The sequence below is a fragment of the Nelumbo lutea genome, chromosome 1, assembly GCF_056320005.1.
Source record: "Nelumbo lutea isolate HS-2025 chromosome 1, American lotus-T2T, whole genome shotgun sequence".
Classification (NCBI taxonomy): domain Eukaryota; kingdom Viridiplantae; phylum Streptophyta; class Magnoliopsida; order Proteales; family Nelumbonaceae; genus Nelumbo; species Nelumbo lutea.
Genome location: NC_142684.1, coordinates 210,301,935 through 210,318,893, shown reverse-complemented (window position 1 = coordinate 210,318,893; position 16,959 = coordinate 210,301,935). Strand labels below are relative to the sequence as shown.

At 37.4% G+C, this 16,959-nt stretch overlaps 2 long non-coding RNA genes across 2 annotated transcripts; both read left to right on the top strand.

The window, feature by feature from the left end:
* The first annotated feature begins 3,317 nt into the window (after nucleotides 1-3,317).
* On the top strand, nucleotides 3,318-11,267 carry LOC148880770 (uncharacterized). Its single transcript, XR_016100573.1, has 3 exons — nucleotides 3,318-3,513; nucleotides 3,641-3,734; nucleotides 10,609-11,267. It is a non-coding gene; the product is annotated as an uncharacterized LOC148880770 (long non-coding RNA).
* A 2,805-nt stretch (nucleotides 11,268-14,072) lies between these two features.
* On the top strand, nucleotides 14,073-16,420 carry LOC148880769 (uncharacterized). The gene is made up of 2 exons (XR_016110808.1): nucleotides 14,073-14,197; nucleotides 14,457-16,420. It is a non-coding gene; the product is annotated as an uncharacterized LOC148880769 (long non-coding RNA).
* Nucleotides 16,421-16,959: the final 539 nt, after the last annotated feature.

Genomic DNA, 16,959 nt, shown 5'->3' with positions numbered 1-16,959 from the left:
GTGTCAGTTGAGAGATCTTCATGGGAGTTACGATTCGCTCGCATTGAATCTAGCGCGAAACACGTTGAACAATTTTAACGGCCACACTATCGGCACCTTTGGTAGCGAGCTGCTGGGGATGGTTAGCAAGCTCTTCCTCGTAGGTCGCCTTAGGTCCTCTCAGCTTGGCTGGCTCCTAGAACAGCTCACCGTAATCTTGCCAAGTTGTACTAGGAACTGCAAGGGGTGGTTAGTGAGCTCTCCTTAGTAGGTCGTCTTAAGTCCCTACAACTCGACCAACTCCTAGGACAGCTCGCCATAATTGTACGAGGTCAGCTAGTTCGGTCTTGCCAAGGTAGAGGTCGGTTTGGGTGAGATGCTTTGAGCTAATTTTACCAGCTAGCTCGCTGACTGGGCTTCAAGGTATAACTTAGATGCTATGTGTCTCCGAAAGTGGGTCGCCAGGTCACTAGTAGGTCTTTGGAGGTAGGTCTATAGGCCTCTAGTAGGTCTCTAGAGGTAGGTCTTTAGGTCTCCATCAGGTCTTTGGAGGTAGGTCTTCAGGTCTCCCTCATTTTGGCTAAGGCAGGTCATTGCCTACGTGGTGTCAGGTGTCATCCAACTGTTTTTAAAATGCCACATATCATGATGTCAGTGGAGGGCCAAATCTGTCGTCATCAGAAGGATATATATTTGTTTTTACTTGAAAAAATTTATATAGAAAGTAGAGTATAAGGCTGACATATGTACCATACCTGACTTGTTTATGTGCTATTTGTAGAGTTCCCTAATGCATGAAATGGTCCTTTTCGCCGTGGATTTTAAAGCCACGTCACCCCATAGTGAAAGTTTTTCCAGCACTCATGAGGAAAGCTTGCTAGATTCTCGTGGCGAGTCTATGTCATCCATTGGATGGGGGATTCTTTAGATTAGCGATGTGTATTCTTCCAGTCTATTGAATAGTTATTTCCCTTCCCCAAGCCTTGTAAGAAGGGGTTGTAAATTGTGATGTTGCCAGCTCTCAGTTTTCCAAAGGTTGAGTACTGTGTACTAGAAGCTTAAAATTAGGGTTTAGTTAAAGTAGGCAAAGAGATTATATTGGAGATTGTGGATTTTTTAATCATCGTTGACCTGTAGACGTACAATTCGGTTGTCCAGTCTGTTAGTTCCATTTCACCTTGAACTCGTCCTTTGGCCAAAAATTGTTGACTTGATCAGTGATAAAATTATTCATGGGTCGGGTTGAACCAATTTACTAGTTTTTTGTCAACTGATCCGATCTGGTTGGGTTACCTAAATATTAAATCGAAACCAACTCTCTATTAAGCAAAACCGACTTGTTCAGTTTAAGTCGGTTTGGGTTAGTTTTGGTTTAAATATATATATATATATATATATTATTTTTTTTCAAAATATATATTTCAGCTTTATATATATATATATATTAGAAATATACATATTATATATAATATTTCAGTGAGAATATATTTATAGATAACTCGGTTCATTTTTGGTCTTCATGTGTGAAAACTGAAACCGAACCAAATTATCGGTTTACCATCTTTACAACCCAAAACCGACCAGTGGTGAAGAAAAACCGGTTAAATCGAATTGAGTCGAAATAGGTTGGTCGGTTTGATTGGTTTGAATTTATTTCTGAACAGCCCTAGTCAGTGATCCATGCGACCAAACTATCAATTCATTTGACCCGAACAATAGTTTTAATCATTTTTTATTTTAATTATAATTTAATTTATTTTATTTTTTTAATTTGAAACAACCCATTCGAACTAATGACCCACAAACCAGTGGCTAAAGTGGTTCCGGTGATTTTTAAAACATTCTTTTCAACCGCAACACATTGGCAAATGTTTTGGTCAAGTCCAAGTTTTAGACTTTATTGAGAAGCCAACTTTATGAGTCACATCCCTGTGATGAATTTGATAAATTGTCTACTTATGATGTCAGTTCCATGAATTGAGAGGCTAAGATTTGACATGCAGTATTTCACGGTAAGACTTATCAAGATATGAAGAGACATTTTAATGTAGTACACAGGAAATCACTGACGTAATTAGGAAATGAGTTGTCAAGGTGTGAAACCAAATAAGATGTTAACACTGGTGATGGAAAGAGATTAATGCAACAATGGCTCCAGGACATGTAAATTATTAAGATGTGATACGTTTTAACTATAGGGGTGCAACTAGGGCCAATGTGCACACAGTGTTAAATCAAACGATTAATCCAATCCAAATCTTGATCCACATGTTGAACATCATGTCGACTTTGAATATCATTCAGGGTTCAGGTTTTAGCTTAAATGTACCTGGATGAGCCTAAATGATGTAGAGGGATGAAGTTAGAGGTCTATAGACAGGAGGCTCCGACTTCCCTCCATATAATGGACTGTGTATAGACTTTTTGAGTCCTAATTTTTTACCCACATTATATTACAGTTATAAATGAGAAATATTTCATCCTTTTATATGTTATTATGCACGGGGAGATGTTTTCAATGCGAGGTAGTACTGTTTTGTAGGTAAGCATGGTATGAGATTTGGAGTCAGACTTTTTATATGCTAATATAAGCATTTACTGTATTTTTGCATAAAAAATTGGCTAGAAGAATGATGTTTTTTTTTTATAGGTAAACATAAAAGTTTCAATTAATCAAATTTACATAGACACAAATGCCCCTTTGGGAGGGCTTTTGGGCAGCAGCTTCCGCGTTGCATGAACCATGAAACCCTATTTGTCACCGTATAAGCCCTCCCAAATGGGCTCCAATTACAAACAGGTACATTGTGCTTTGGGGGTAGTGGCATTTTAAGGGCCTTATTTCAAGTGCGACATTTTAGTACCCTGAGCGTTTAGAAATATACACTTAAGTCCAACTCTGAGAAAACTGACAATACAATTAGGGAAAATTAATAAAAATGACCATTTTTAGATTCTCTTTTACTTGTTGAACTTTTATTTTATTCTTTTTTTTTTCTCATGTGAGACCATCTCTATATTTCTTTTCAACAAAGAATAAAAGAATTTGAATGGAACAATGAAGAATAGTGAAGAAAATTTTCCCTCGCTGAATTGGACTTGGTGTGTATTTTTAAAAGTTCATGATACTAAAATGTCACACTTGAAAGTTCAGGCCCTCAAGTGTCACTACCCCCAAAGTACATAGTACTATTCTGTAATTTACTCTTTTATAAAACAGAAAATGATGAATGTTAAGGGTCTGTTTGATTGCTGAGAAAGGGATGAGAAAAGGGAATATTCTCGAATGATTCTTCATTTCTTGTGTTTGTTTATTGATAAACAGTGTTTTGGGATGAGAAACAAGAGGGACGCGGGATCCCAAAATTTAGTGAGCGGGGTCGCACCAGAACAGTGTGACCCCAGTGAGAAAAGAAAAGGCTAAGAAAATTGCTCGGGTTTGTCAGAGCAAGAAGTCGACAATTTCCTCTCCCCTTTGAAGTAGCAATCCAACGGCCATATCTCCGGTATCTTCTCCGGCCATCTCTGTGGAAGGTAACACAAGATCCATGAATCTCTCTCTCTAGCGGTCCTGTTCTACTGTATTTTTGTTGTTTTTCGGTCCATGGTTCTTGCTCAGCGAAGTGTGTTTTCTTTCTGATGTCATTGTTGATCCAAGCAGGAACAGCGGAAGGCTGAACACCGCTCCTTCTCAACGAAAAATTCTTTCTCTTGCAGGAACAGTGGAAGACTGAACATCGCCCATTCTCAGCAAGGTGTGTTTTCTTTCTGATGTCATTGTTGATCCGAGCCAAAATTTTGAGATGGAAAAACCATCTTCTCTCTTTGAATCGAAGAAATGGGGATTTTGATGATTATAAATAGAAATGAGGATTTTGGATATGTTAGAAGGTTAAATGTAGTTAGAAATTATTCATGTGCTTAGGGTATTTTTGATGGTTTGAGTTGTGATGATATTCGGTGCTTGTTTATGAAATCGATGGGAGATATTTGGGTTTGGACTCATTTTGTTTGGGTTCATTTTATTGCAGATATAAAATATTTGGGTTTGGATTCATTTTATTGCAGGTATAAATATTTGGGTTTTGTTTTTTCTCTCTTCCTGTGATATGTAATGGTGCTCCGGAAGTTTTTTTTTTTTTTTTTTTTTTTTTCTTGTTTTCGGTTTAGGATGGGCAAATTTCTGGGTTATGCAAGGGCGTTGGGTTTGGTCGTTCTTATTTGGAATGAGCTCTGCCATTTTGCATTTTTTTTTTAATTTCTTTCTTGAAGTAATGGACCATTTTTTCTTTCTTGCACTTTCGATGGGACTCTAAAATCTCATTTTTTCTTTATGATGAATAATGGACCATTGGCTTGACCCAATGGGCCAATCGAAAAGGAGGCAAGGACTCTTAACAGCTCATGAACTGCCAATGTCCCATTACGCCTGGCTGGGATGGTCACTCTGCACCTCTCAATGGTAAGGTCAGTGGACCTCACCTGGACCCTCTGTCCCCAGCCCTTGATGGCCCTGGAACACAAAAAATAGAAAAAACATCTAAAGTTAAATCCAAGTCAACTCAGGATAACACCATTTGGAGATCAGAAGTGCTTCCTCTGCTGCCCAGCAATATAAAGACATAAATTTCCCCAGCCCTTGCATCCTTATTATTTCCCCAAGTTTTCTAAAATATGCACTTTCAACAAACAGGGAATCTAAGCTAGCTATGGACAAAGACTAAGGTTTTCCAAGCACTTGCAGCTTCCTTCAAATATAATAGCACTTAAATCAGCAATTAAAACCACAAGACAAGAGTCATTAAAAATTTATACATATTAATTACCTCCTGCTCCAAACTGAAAGACAGCTTTTACCTACAAACAAGAAGTATGCTAATGATTCATGTTCTTCAAATCTTGCAACATAAAAAGTTCAACTTAAAGCCACTATTTCTACTTACATGAGTAAGCTTCAAGCTTCCCTTTGATGGTACATTACCCAAGATTTACATGACTTAGGAAATCATGTATGCTAAAAGAAAAAAATAAATAAATCACTTATTATCGAACCTAATAGCAAAAGAAACAGAAAACACACGACGTTGCTATGCCAACAGCAGTGAAGTCTTAAGCACACTTTCACTTGAGAAATACCTGTCTAGAGGAGTGTATTCCAAGAACTTCGTGTTTGACTAGAAAGTTCAAATTGCTAGACTTATCTGAATTCTGAATCTATTTCCCCTTTTATAAAAAGTGCTCTTTTAGAAATCCTACTAGGAAAAGAAAAGAACAGTCATGAGCACTGAAAAGTTGCAAACTTGCAATCAAATATGGAAGTGAGCATATTTATTCAAATTTGAGTAAGCAATTGAATTCCCCAAGTTACCAAAATGTGTTTGCTTCCACATTTTTTTCATAGATAAATATAGAAATCTACATATATTCGATGCAATAAATAGTTATCTATGTTATAATTTTATTACTAGTGTTAACCATTGGTGGTCAAGATGGTCAGTTGTAAAATTTCTAGAGAGTTTAAGGCGGGTTTTGAAACCTGTTTTGGGGTAGGAACCACCATGCAAATAGATGCCCAATAAAGACATTCAAGAAGATGAGATTTTATGTTGTTATCTTCATAGTTATTGTTGCTTAGCATCCTCATCCTAATTATCATTATCATTATTGTTATTATTATTTTCTGTTCCTTACAAATAATAATTGTGTATGATTGTTGAAGTTCATAAAATAAATAAATAAATAACTAAAACAAACTCCTCCTCCCCACCCAACACAAAAAAAAGAAGGAAAAAACGAAAGGATATTAGGGTCTCATAAATGCTGAAAGACTACTACTGTAGTTTGGTAAAAGCATCAAAATAAAATGCTCTGTCTATTCTACAGGGAAGCAAAACAGTAAAAATTTTTTGGAGCTCCATTCTGTTTGCTGTCTGCTGGAAGTATGGAAAGAAAGGAAAAGAATGCAATGAAATGAAGATGTGCTCAATGATTGGATAAGAAATTATGGATTGGATGCTTATCTTACCAGATTTCAGAGATGTTTCAAGAAGAAAAGTTTTGGGAAACACTCGAATTTCAAGGGTCTAACGGATAAGTTTGTACTGATGTAAAAGTTTGAAAAAGTTGGATTTAGCTTGTTTTCTTCTCTTTCTTTTGGGTAATTTTTCATCACCTTTTGTACTCTTGATTAGGGGTGGATTGGAGCCCTTGCATCCTTATCATTTCCCCAACTGGAAACACATGTTCTCTATGAGCACATGAGAACTCGGTCGATTGACACCTGTATTCTTATCTTCTGTCAATTGAGTCAATTGATCAGATATTGGCTAAATCCCATCCAGTCCTATATATAAATCCATTACAATCCAATCCAATCCAATAAATACTTTGGGCCATTAAGTTTAGACTAATCCAATTCAATATGTCTTCTTGGTCCATCTTACCCTTTCAAGTTGATTTCGATTTGGATGGATCCAGCCTAAATCCCATCCATTGACACAGAAGGAAGATGTTTGATAATGAAAAGCCTAGTCAATATGAAAGGAAGAATAAACCCCATTTTTCACTCTTCTAATCCTCTGCACTACTCAATACTAGTTACTTTTTTATTATTTCTTATTTGTTTGGGTTCAATCGACACTCAAATTGCCTTGAGCCCTTTAATATTTCCAAAAAGAAATTGAAGAATTTATCCAGTGAGCACACAAGAGCAACCTAGGAATTATTATTGTTATTTACTAATACTAACAAACAAGGGCTCGGTGCTTATATCTTCTTTACTACTAATAAAACAAGAGCAACCAAGGAATTATTATAATAGGTATGTTGATTTTTTATGTTTTTATATGAGGATTATACTTATTTCATGAAGATTGTGGTGATTATTAGTCAAAGATTACTGCTAATTACTATAAAACCTTGGGAACTACCCTGGGATTTATAACCTTTTATTATAAAAACCCATTGCCTAGGCAACAAGGTGCCCTCTGTTGCCTAGGTTTTTCTTGCCTAGGTTTTTGGGTCGGTACTTTGGTAGTGGGTCCTAAGAGAACAGTTGTAATGATGATTAGGTATTCCTCTTATGGTGACCATTTTAGTGTTAAATTGAGTCATCATTTATGAGAATTTGGAAACTAATTATATTTGAAACACTCTTTTTAGCAGTACAGGTTAAAGAAGATTGTATTAATTATTTATAAAAACAGAAGATTTTTATTAATTAAAATATGGTTTTTAAGGCACATAAAAGATGTACAATATGGACATCATATTGAAACACAATTACTCCATGATAGCTAGACAAAAACAGCAAAAAGAGAATATTCTATACATGTGATCTAAGGCAATGAAGATGTGTTGTGCATCCTTCCTCTGTTCACTCCAGACCTTGTTAGCACACCAGCAGTGGAGTTTAAGACTAATTATCTGTCTCAAAACAGACTTGCATGTGCCCAATAATTGTGTTATCTCACTCAGCTTGCTAGATAGCTGCCATTGGTGCCTTACAAATACAAGTGTTTGGAAGTTTCAAGTCAACTCAAGACTCAAGAGGATGGTTTTTCATTGAATCTATCTTCTACACCTTATGAGCCCTTTCATTTTCTTTTGTGTTGTTTTAATTTGCAATCATATCTTTAGTGAAATAACTTATTTTATTTTTGAATGGTTGCCCCTTTATCAAAATTGTAACTTGGCATCCAGGTTGAATCCTTAGTTTTGTTAGATTCCATGATATGCTAATTTGGTTTCTGGTAGACTCAAATTGGGGGGGTGGGGGGTGGGGGGTGGGGGGTGGGGAGGGTGTCAGAAAAGTCATTATTTTACTCTTTACAAAGAGGTTTGTTAGGTATCAAGTTAGCATAGCAGGGTTGTTTCTATCTTTTTATCTTTTTTTTTTTTTTGGTTTCAAATCTCTCTTCTTCTTTACCGAAGCAATTTGCTGACCAGCATGTTGTGTTATGGTTTTATGATGATGTTTTGTTGAATTTCTTTTGATTTTTCCCCCTTCTCCATTCAATGAAGAAAACTTTATTAATCAAAAGACCAAAGCAATACAAGCATCCCTAGGAGAGGCACAAGCTATGGTGTCTTGGGTTTTCCAGGAGAAGTTTCATAAATTAATGGTTTCTCATCACCTTTGAAGTCCATGCCAAAATTTTATGGGGACTGTGTTTCCGTTGTTTTTTCACTGATTGTAGTTTGTGGAGATGAATGATATGGTTTGAATGATGATAGCATTTTTTTTTTGAATGATGATGACATTCATCTGATTATTCCAGAGTAGTCCCCTAATCATAATGCCATCATGTATATTTTTAGGGGTTGTTAATTGGCATCTATTTTTAATGAACTCTTTTATTTTTTAACCAATAAAAAGGATGGTTGTTCAATGGGGAAAATGGGGCATTGATCAAAAAAAGGGGAAAATGGGATTGTTGGGTATTGGCTGGCCTTTATGATGAGTTCAAAAAAAATAATACCAGTATACTTAAAACAAGAAGACCCATCTGGTAAACCTGAGAACACATTAATTTGATAGGCCATGGATCAAATTAATACCAGTATACTTAAAACAAGAAGAAGACCCATCTAGTATTGTGTCTCTAAATCCAGATCTTGCAGTAAAGAGAAAGCATTAGAGTGGTTGAGAAGCATGTCCCCAAAGGCCCAATAAGCAGAAATTGCTGATGGTAGAGTTAGGGTTAGGACATCGAGTGTTGCCATTAAAGTAGACCAGCTTGAACTTTTGCGGCTTCCACATTGCATGCATTATCTCTCTACAGTCATTCCAAAGTTATCAAATTACATGCATAGACTTTCAAACAGGCATGCATGGGTGTTACTTATTAATGTCATATTCCTGTAGTATATATACATGTATGATGTGCATGTGTATCTATATATTAATTCATGCATGTATGGAGACATGTATATTCACTCATGGGTATTGTTCACACTATCACAGCATGTCCACCAAATGTGTACAGAATGTTGGTAGCTCCAGTGAAATATAAAACCATTTTTGTTGGGCCCGAGTGTTTCACTCCTTCATTCTTGAAATGCCCAAATAAAATACAATAGAGAACAGATAAATGAATTTATAAAAGAAATGTATACAAAAGTTATTTTACAATAATCTGTGTTATGTTCTTTTACAAACTGAAATGAAATATTATAAAAGGCTTCTACCTGCCCATGGATTAGGGATGCAATGGTTAGCTGAATTACAGAACCAAATAGAAGGAAAGTACAGTTGAAAAACAGCCCTACATTCCTCCAATGTTTCCCAGAAACCCATCAAGAACTTCAAACCACTGCAGAGATAATAAAAAACTCATATCAAAACTCTCTCTCTCTCTATCTTTCAATTTGCTAGTTGAGAGAGACAATTAAAACCCAAGATTTTTTTTTTATTATTTCTTTGTTGGGGTGTGTGTGTGTGGGAGCTTCTGTCTGGTTGATCAATAGATAAAAGAAGCACCAATTATGAATTGTACCTCAATAGATAAAGTATATACTATTAAACCTGTAAGGCTTGTCTAAGGGGCTGTCAAATCATCCATCCTCTCTCAATTTTCTTATTTAGTATATTCATGGTACAGTGAAGGAAGTAAACTTATTCATGGTTAATGGTTGCTCTTTTTTATTTTTCATTGACTACTTTTCCAGCATGTAAATTATATAGGCATTCTAGAATGAATTCCTAAATTTATTTATTTATCTATTTATTTGTTTATTTATTTTCTATGAATAGATAGAGCAAAATTTGCTTTATGCAATTGTTGGGGCTGCAACTGATACAGTTGCAGTTACATTTTCATTGTTGCAAGAATATGTGGATTATATTGATAAGGAACCATCCATGAACCGGGATTTTGAACAAAGGGATTTATTGGATAGATTATATGGACAAAAAGAAATAGATTGTTATAACCAATTGAGAATGGGGAAAACAACATTTGCAAGGCTATGCAAGATTATTCGTGAGACAGGAAAACTACATGATACAATGAGGTGCACGGTAGAAGAACAAGTGGCACGTTTCCTACACATATTGGCACACAACGTTAGGAATAGAATAGTGGGCTTTCATTTCAGTCAGTCTAGTGAGATTGTGAGCCGTCATTTCAACAACGTATTGAATGCTTTGTTGAGCTTGGAGGATAGGTATTTGATTCAACCAAGTGGTACTGAAACACCTCCATAAATTAGAAATCGACATGATTTTTGGCCATATTTCAAGGTAATTAAGTGATAAAGTCTTCTTTATGATGTATACACAAAAAAATATGAATAATAAAAAACTTAAATCTACTGGTAGGATTGTGTTGGGGCAATCGATGGTTCACACCTCCCTGTGAAAGTTCCTTCTACTGATGTTGCTAGGTTTCAAGGTCGTAAATCTTATCCCACACAAAACATCATTGTTGCATGCACTTTCAATTTATGGTTCACATATGTATTACCTGGTTGGGAGAGTGCCGCATCGAATTCTCACATGCTTAACAATGCTTTGAGGAGAGTGCATAAATTAGAGGTCTTTCAAGGTAGTAATAAACTCTCATAAGAGACATTTTTATTTAATAGGTAAGTATGTACGTTTTTTCTAACTTTTTATATTTTAAATAGGTAAATATTATCTTGTAGACGCAGGATTTTCATTAAAGACGGGGTTTGTTACAATATATCGAAACACACGATACCATCTAAAGGAATGAGGTGCACATCAACCTGAGAACCCAAAAGAACTATTCAACCTTTGATATTCATCACTTAGAAATGCCGTTGAACAGATCTTTGGGGTATTGAAGAAACACTTTTCAATCTTGGTATCTCAGCAACATTACCCTTTTAAGTCACAGGTGAAGATTGTGTCTGCATGCTACATCTTACACAACCGTGTCATGGGTGTGGATCTATATGATTTCATCATGCGTCAATATGATCGAAAAACAGTTGATATTGAGGATGATGCAGGAATTGGTGATTTAAATGATGATAGAGCGGACGATACGCAAATCTCCCAACTATCTCAACGAGCTAGTAGAAATGAACAATCAAGGGAAGGATTTTGTCTCAGAGAAGAAATAGCTACCCAAATGTGGGCTGATTATGTCTTGTATCGATCTAGGGCTCGACATTAATTTCTTCATGTTGTTTAACTCTTTCTTTCTAATATAACTTTTGTTGTATAACTTTTTTTCTATGTGCACTCACTTCTTTAACTGATTATGATGTTTGATTTTATTAATTGTCTATTACTATTTATATAAAAATACCTTGTATTAATTGGTGTTATGGATATATATTGTTGATTTGCATTGTTCATTTGATTGGCATGAAACAAAAATGGACTCTTCTAGCTCTCAGCCTGAAAACAAGACTGGAAAACAAATATGAGTTGGACACAGGACATGGATAATTTACTCATTGACACACTTGTTGAGCATGTCAACCTTGGAAACAAGGTTGACAAAAGTTTCAAATCGCCGGCTTACACTGTAGCGGCACGTGCTATTAGCACTAAGTTTTCAGTTGAATGTACTCAAGGACATATACGAAATAAGCTGAAAATAATCAAACAGAATTTTGCAATATTAAAAAACCTTCTGAATCAAAATGGCTTTGCATGGACTGATTCAACCAAGACAGTAGATGCAACACCTGATGTTTGGGCTACATATATTGAGGTAAAATAGATTAACAACACTTATACTTTAAACACTTGGTTTACAAATTATATGAAAGATGATTCATTAGTATGGAAGGTGACTTATTATGGAACTCCCATGGTAAATGAGCAGGCACATCCAGAGGCAAAACAATTTAGACAAAAAAACATTTCAAACTATGACCTATTGGCATTGGTATGTGGAAATGATCAAGTGACTGGAAATGGTGCCTTTACAACCAAGGAGCTAAATAAGCAAGGTGCAATTTCTGCAACTGCCACTAGTGCAACATCGGATGTTGAGCATGTGTTTGATGACATTGATGAGGCTGAGAATTCTGGAGATCCTAACCTTCAAACAAATCTAGTGGAGGGAAGTAGTTTTGCAGAAGGAAGAGTTTTAGGAAAATTGAAATCATATGTTTCAATTGTTGTTGAACAAGTGCAAGACATTGTTATACATCTCGGGAAACTCGCATCTGCAATTGAGAGAGGGTTTGGTTTATTTAGCAAGGAAAAGGTGTACACCGATATTATGAGCCTAGAAGGATGTTCAGTGGCATTTTTGATGAAAGCATATGACTTCTTAGCTGAGTTTGAAAGTTGAATTATGACATTTTACAGAGTGGAGCCAAATTTGAGGAAGGAAATGAAGTTAGGGCCTCCATATTGAATGGATGGATAAAAGACTTAAACTATTATAACTCACATTTATTAACAAACTAGGTACTAATTATATATGACAAAAACTTGTTTTGATGGTTGAGCCTTTGCGTCCATTTTGTATATTTTTTGGGGATGCATTGGCAATTTGATTGTTGTCCCTTTTTTTTGTGATGGTCAATCTACTTGTACTAAGTGGAATGAATCGTTATATTTTACCACAATGGATTTATTGGTATATGGATGATTATGAGTACATGGAATGAATAGGTTGAACTATTGGCATTGATGAACTAATTACAGGTTAAAGACAAATTCAAATGATTTATTGATGTATGTATGATTTTTTGAATGAAATAGGTTATTGAATGCAACTTCTTTGATGTACCAATAGGTCCAAATAATAGAACAATTTTAGTTCCTAGTAGTTTCTTTTATGAATGCATGCACAGGTTTTTTATAGACAAGTACATTGAGTGGACCTATGAACAAATTCTATGATGAACGGGCAGGTCCAAAGAATTAAGCATTTCTTACAGTTTTTAAGTAAAATTTTTGAATGAGCAAGTTTAATAAAACTATCATGTCACGTGGAAAATTCAATCATATGTGTCATACATTTGGGGGTGCAACTTGTCATAAAAGTAAATGACATGCATTTTTTTAGTTTAACATGATTTTTCTCCTATAAATTTTCTTGCAAAACAAACACTAGAAAATAGATTTTCTCAACAAAATTTTTCTCAGCAAACAAACACATTATAACTAATTGAGAAAATAAAATTTCCTCTTCTCATCCCAACATTTCTCATCCCATCCTTTCTCAGCAATCAAGCAGACCCTAAAAGTCATCTATGGAAAAGTACAAAAATTTTGTAAAACAAGGAAAGCATGGCCTTATCATCCAGTGTGAGTAGGACTGCTTTATCTTTTTAAAATGAGCAAAAAATTTTTTAAGTGGGTTATCCTCCTTTCTTAGAACTTTGAACCATTTTATAACAACCAAAGATGTTGAATTGAAAAACTTATTACTTTGTCTTTTAATAGTCAAGTTTTTAAGACGAAAAGAATTGGGATCTGCTCCTCACACAGGGCACCTCACACTGGCCTCAAAGGCATATCCCCCTGTGCATTACATTTCCCGTAAATAATAACACATAAGTATGGTAAATGTTCCCAATGAACGCTGGGATGTGTCTGTGAGGTCGGTGTGAGGCACCATGTGAGAGGAGTAGATCCAGTCTCTGAAGAAAAATAGATACAATGACAAAATATTTATTTTAAGACAGTGTGCTTTTTTTTTAAAACAAAATCTATCTATACTATAAAGCGATTAGGTCCCACACCAGCAACCCTCTCCTCCTTCCATTCTCTCTTATCTCATCTCTTGTCTCTTTAAACCTCTCTCCTTTCTCCCTTACCCCTTCCTAGAACTTCCATGTAGCCTTCCATGTAGCCATGTGGCAGCCCTCTCTTCTACACTAGAGTGCCATAGAGTGGGACCATCTGTCCCCTCATTATGTACTCCTTAGGTGTCCTCCTATTCAAGGACACCTGTCCCTTTGTAAAATCTTAATCAAACAGAACCAAAGCTCTGTTAACTCTCCCTATTAATTAGAATAAAAATAAAAAAAGGAGAAAAGGAAAGAGGAATCTTACTCCAAAAAGGAAACTCACTATTGATCCAATTTGCAAATCTCAAAGAAAGAAATCCCGTATAAAAAAGGAAACTGAGAACTCTCTATCTCCACCTCCACACATTCGAACAAACCATCTTCTTCTTCTTGTTTCTCTCTCTTTCTCTCTTTCGGTCACAGAGCTGTTATCTTTCTTGGCCGAAATCCTTCTACTGGCTTTGGTTTGTTTAATACTCTATGATCTAAGGTTTGTCTTCACCTTTTGATCTCTATGCAACCTTAAGTTTTTTTTTTTTTCTTTTTTTTTTCAGGTAGTTAGATTAGAAGCTAGCTGTAATTTATTATTGTTTTACGGTTCTATTACTTAACCTTCCAATTGTTCTTTTATTAGAAATACCTTTAAATTATTTTTGCTATTGATTAATAATACCTTTAAATTATTTGTACTAGTGATTTACCCTATCAAAATGCAATTGGGTTGAGGCTGCCGATTTTGGTTGTTTCAGGGACAAATAAGACTCAATCGTGTGGGACATCATCGATACAGTAGCAGCCATGAGGTTTGCCTAGAAGCAGCCACCCTTGAAAGAGTGCGTAATAGCTCACTGATCGAGCGCTCTTGCACCGAAGATGAACGGGGCTAAGCAATCTGCCGAAGCTGTGGGATGTAAAAATGCATCGGTACGGGAGCATTCCGCCTTAGAGGGAAGCACCTGTGCGAGCAGGTGTGGATGAAGCGGAAGTGAGAATGTTGGCTTGAGTAATGCAAACATTGGTGAGAATCCAATTCCTCGAAAACCTAAGGGTTCCTCCACAAGGTTCGTCCACAGAGTGTGAGTTAGGGCCTAAAATCAGGCCAAAAGGTATAGTCGATGGACAACGGGTGAATATTCCTCTACTATTGGTCCCGAGGGACGGAAGAGGCTAGGTTAGCCAAAAGATGGTTATCGGTTCAAGGATACAAGGTGACCTTGCTTTTTCAAGATAAGAAGGGGTAGAGAAAATGTCTCGAGCCAATGTCCGAGTATCAGGCGCTACGGGGCTGAAGTAACCCATGCCATACTCCCATGAAAAGTTCGAATGACCTTCAACAAAAAGGTACCTGTACCCGAAACCGAGATAGGTGGGTATGTAGAGAATACCTAGGGCATGAGGCAACTCTCTCTAAGGAACTCGACAAAATAGCCCCGTAACTTCGGGAGAAGGGGTGCCTCCTCACAAAGGGGGTCATAGTGACCAGTGCCCGAAGATCAAGGAAGTTGGTGACTGGATGACAGGGGAGCCGGCGACCAAAGCCCTGATGAACGGCGGCCGTAATTATAACGGTCCTAAGGTAGCAAAATTCCTTGTCAGGTAAGTTCTGACCCGCACGAAAGGCGTAACGATCTGGAAAGTGTCTCGGAGAGAGGTTCGGTGAAATATACATGTACGTGAAGATGCGGACTACCAACACCTGGATAGAAAGACCCTATGAAGCTTTACTGTTCCTTGGGATTGGCTTTGGGCCTTTCCTGCACAGCTTAGGTGGAAGGCGAAGAAGGCCTTATTCTGGGAGGGCCTGAGCCATCAGTGAGATACCACTTTGGAAGAGCTAGAGTTCTAACCTTGTGTCAGGACCTACGGGCCAAGGGACAGTCTCAGGTAGATAGGTAACGGAGGCGTGCAAAGCTTTCCTCGGGCCGGGCGGAGATTGGACCTCGAGTGCAAAGGCAGAAGGGTGCTTGACTGCAAGACCCACCCGTCAAGTAGGGACGAAAGTCGGCCTTAGTGATCCGATGGTGCCGAGTGGAATGGTCGTCGCTCAACAGATAAAAGTTACTCTAGGGATAATAGGCTGATCTTCCCCAAGAGTTCACATCGACGGGAAGGTTTGGCACCTCGATGTCGGCTCTTCGCCACCTGGGACTATAGTATGTTCCAAGGGTTGGGCTGTTCACCCATTAAAGCGGTACGTGAGCTGGGTTCAGAACGTCATGAGACAGTTCGGTCCATATCCGGTTTGGGCATTAGAGCATTGAGAGAGCCTTTCCCTAGTATGAGAGCACCGGGAAGGATGCACCTCTGGTGTACCAGTTATCGTGCCCAAGAAAAACGCTGGGTAGCCAAGTGCAGAGCGGAATACTACTGAAAGCATCTAAGTAGTAAGCCACCCCAATATGAGTGCTCACCTATTCCTACTTCCTCAGAGCCTCCGGTAGCACAACTGAGACAGCGACGGGTTCTCTGCCCCTACGGGGATGGAGCACAGAAGTTTTGAGAATGCAAGAAAAGGTCACGGCAAGATGGGCTGTTTATCATTACGATAGGTGTCAAGTGGAAGTCTAGTGATATATGCAACTGAGGCATCCTAACAGACCGATATAGACTTGAACCTTGTTCCTATATGACCCGATCAATTCGATCAGGCATTTACCATCTATTTTCATTGTTGAACTCTTTGACAACACGAAAAAACCATTGCATTGTTCAACTCTTTGACAATATGAAAAAACCAATAGCTCTGCCCTCCCTCTCTATCTATCCAAGGGATGAAAGGGCAGAGGCCTTTGGTGTCCCCTCCGGTCAAGAATTTGGGCCTCACAATCACTAGCCAATATGCTTTTCTCTCATGCCAGGATGATAAAAAGTTTAACACCTATCAATCTTATTACTTATTCAATATGAAAAAGAAAAAAAAATGAAAAATGAAAATGTCGTATAATTGAAAACCTCAATTATGACATCCCTTCTCTCCCACTTCACACCTCGGAACGCACCACTCTTATAGAGAGAAATGCGCTTTCACATCTTCTTAACTCGAAATGGCTGAGGAGAGGAAAGGTTCTTTTTTTAGGGTACTCCCGGGAACAAATCTAGTGGAGATGGGGTGGGGCCTATATAGCTCAAAGGATTAGAGAACGTGGCTACGAACCATGATGTCGGGGGTTCGAGTCCCTCCTCGCCCACAACTGGCCAAAACGGGAAGGACCTTTCCTTTACCTCTAGGGGTAGGAAAATCATGATTGGGAT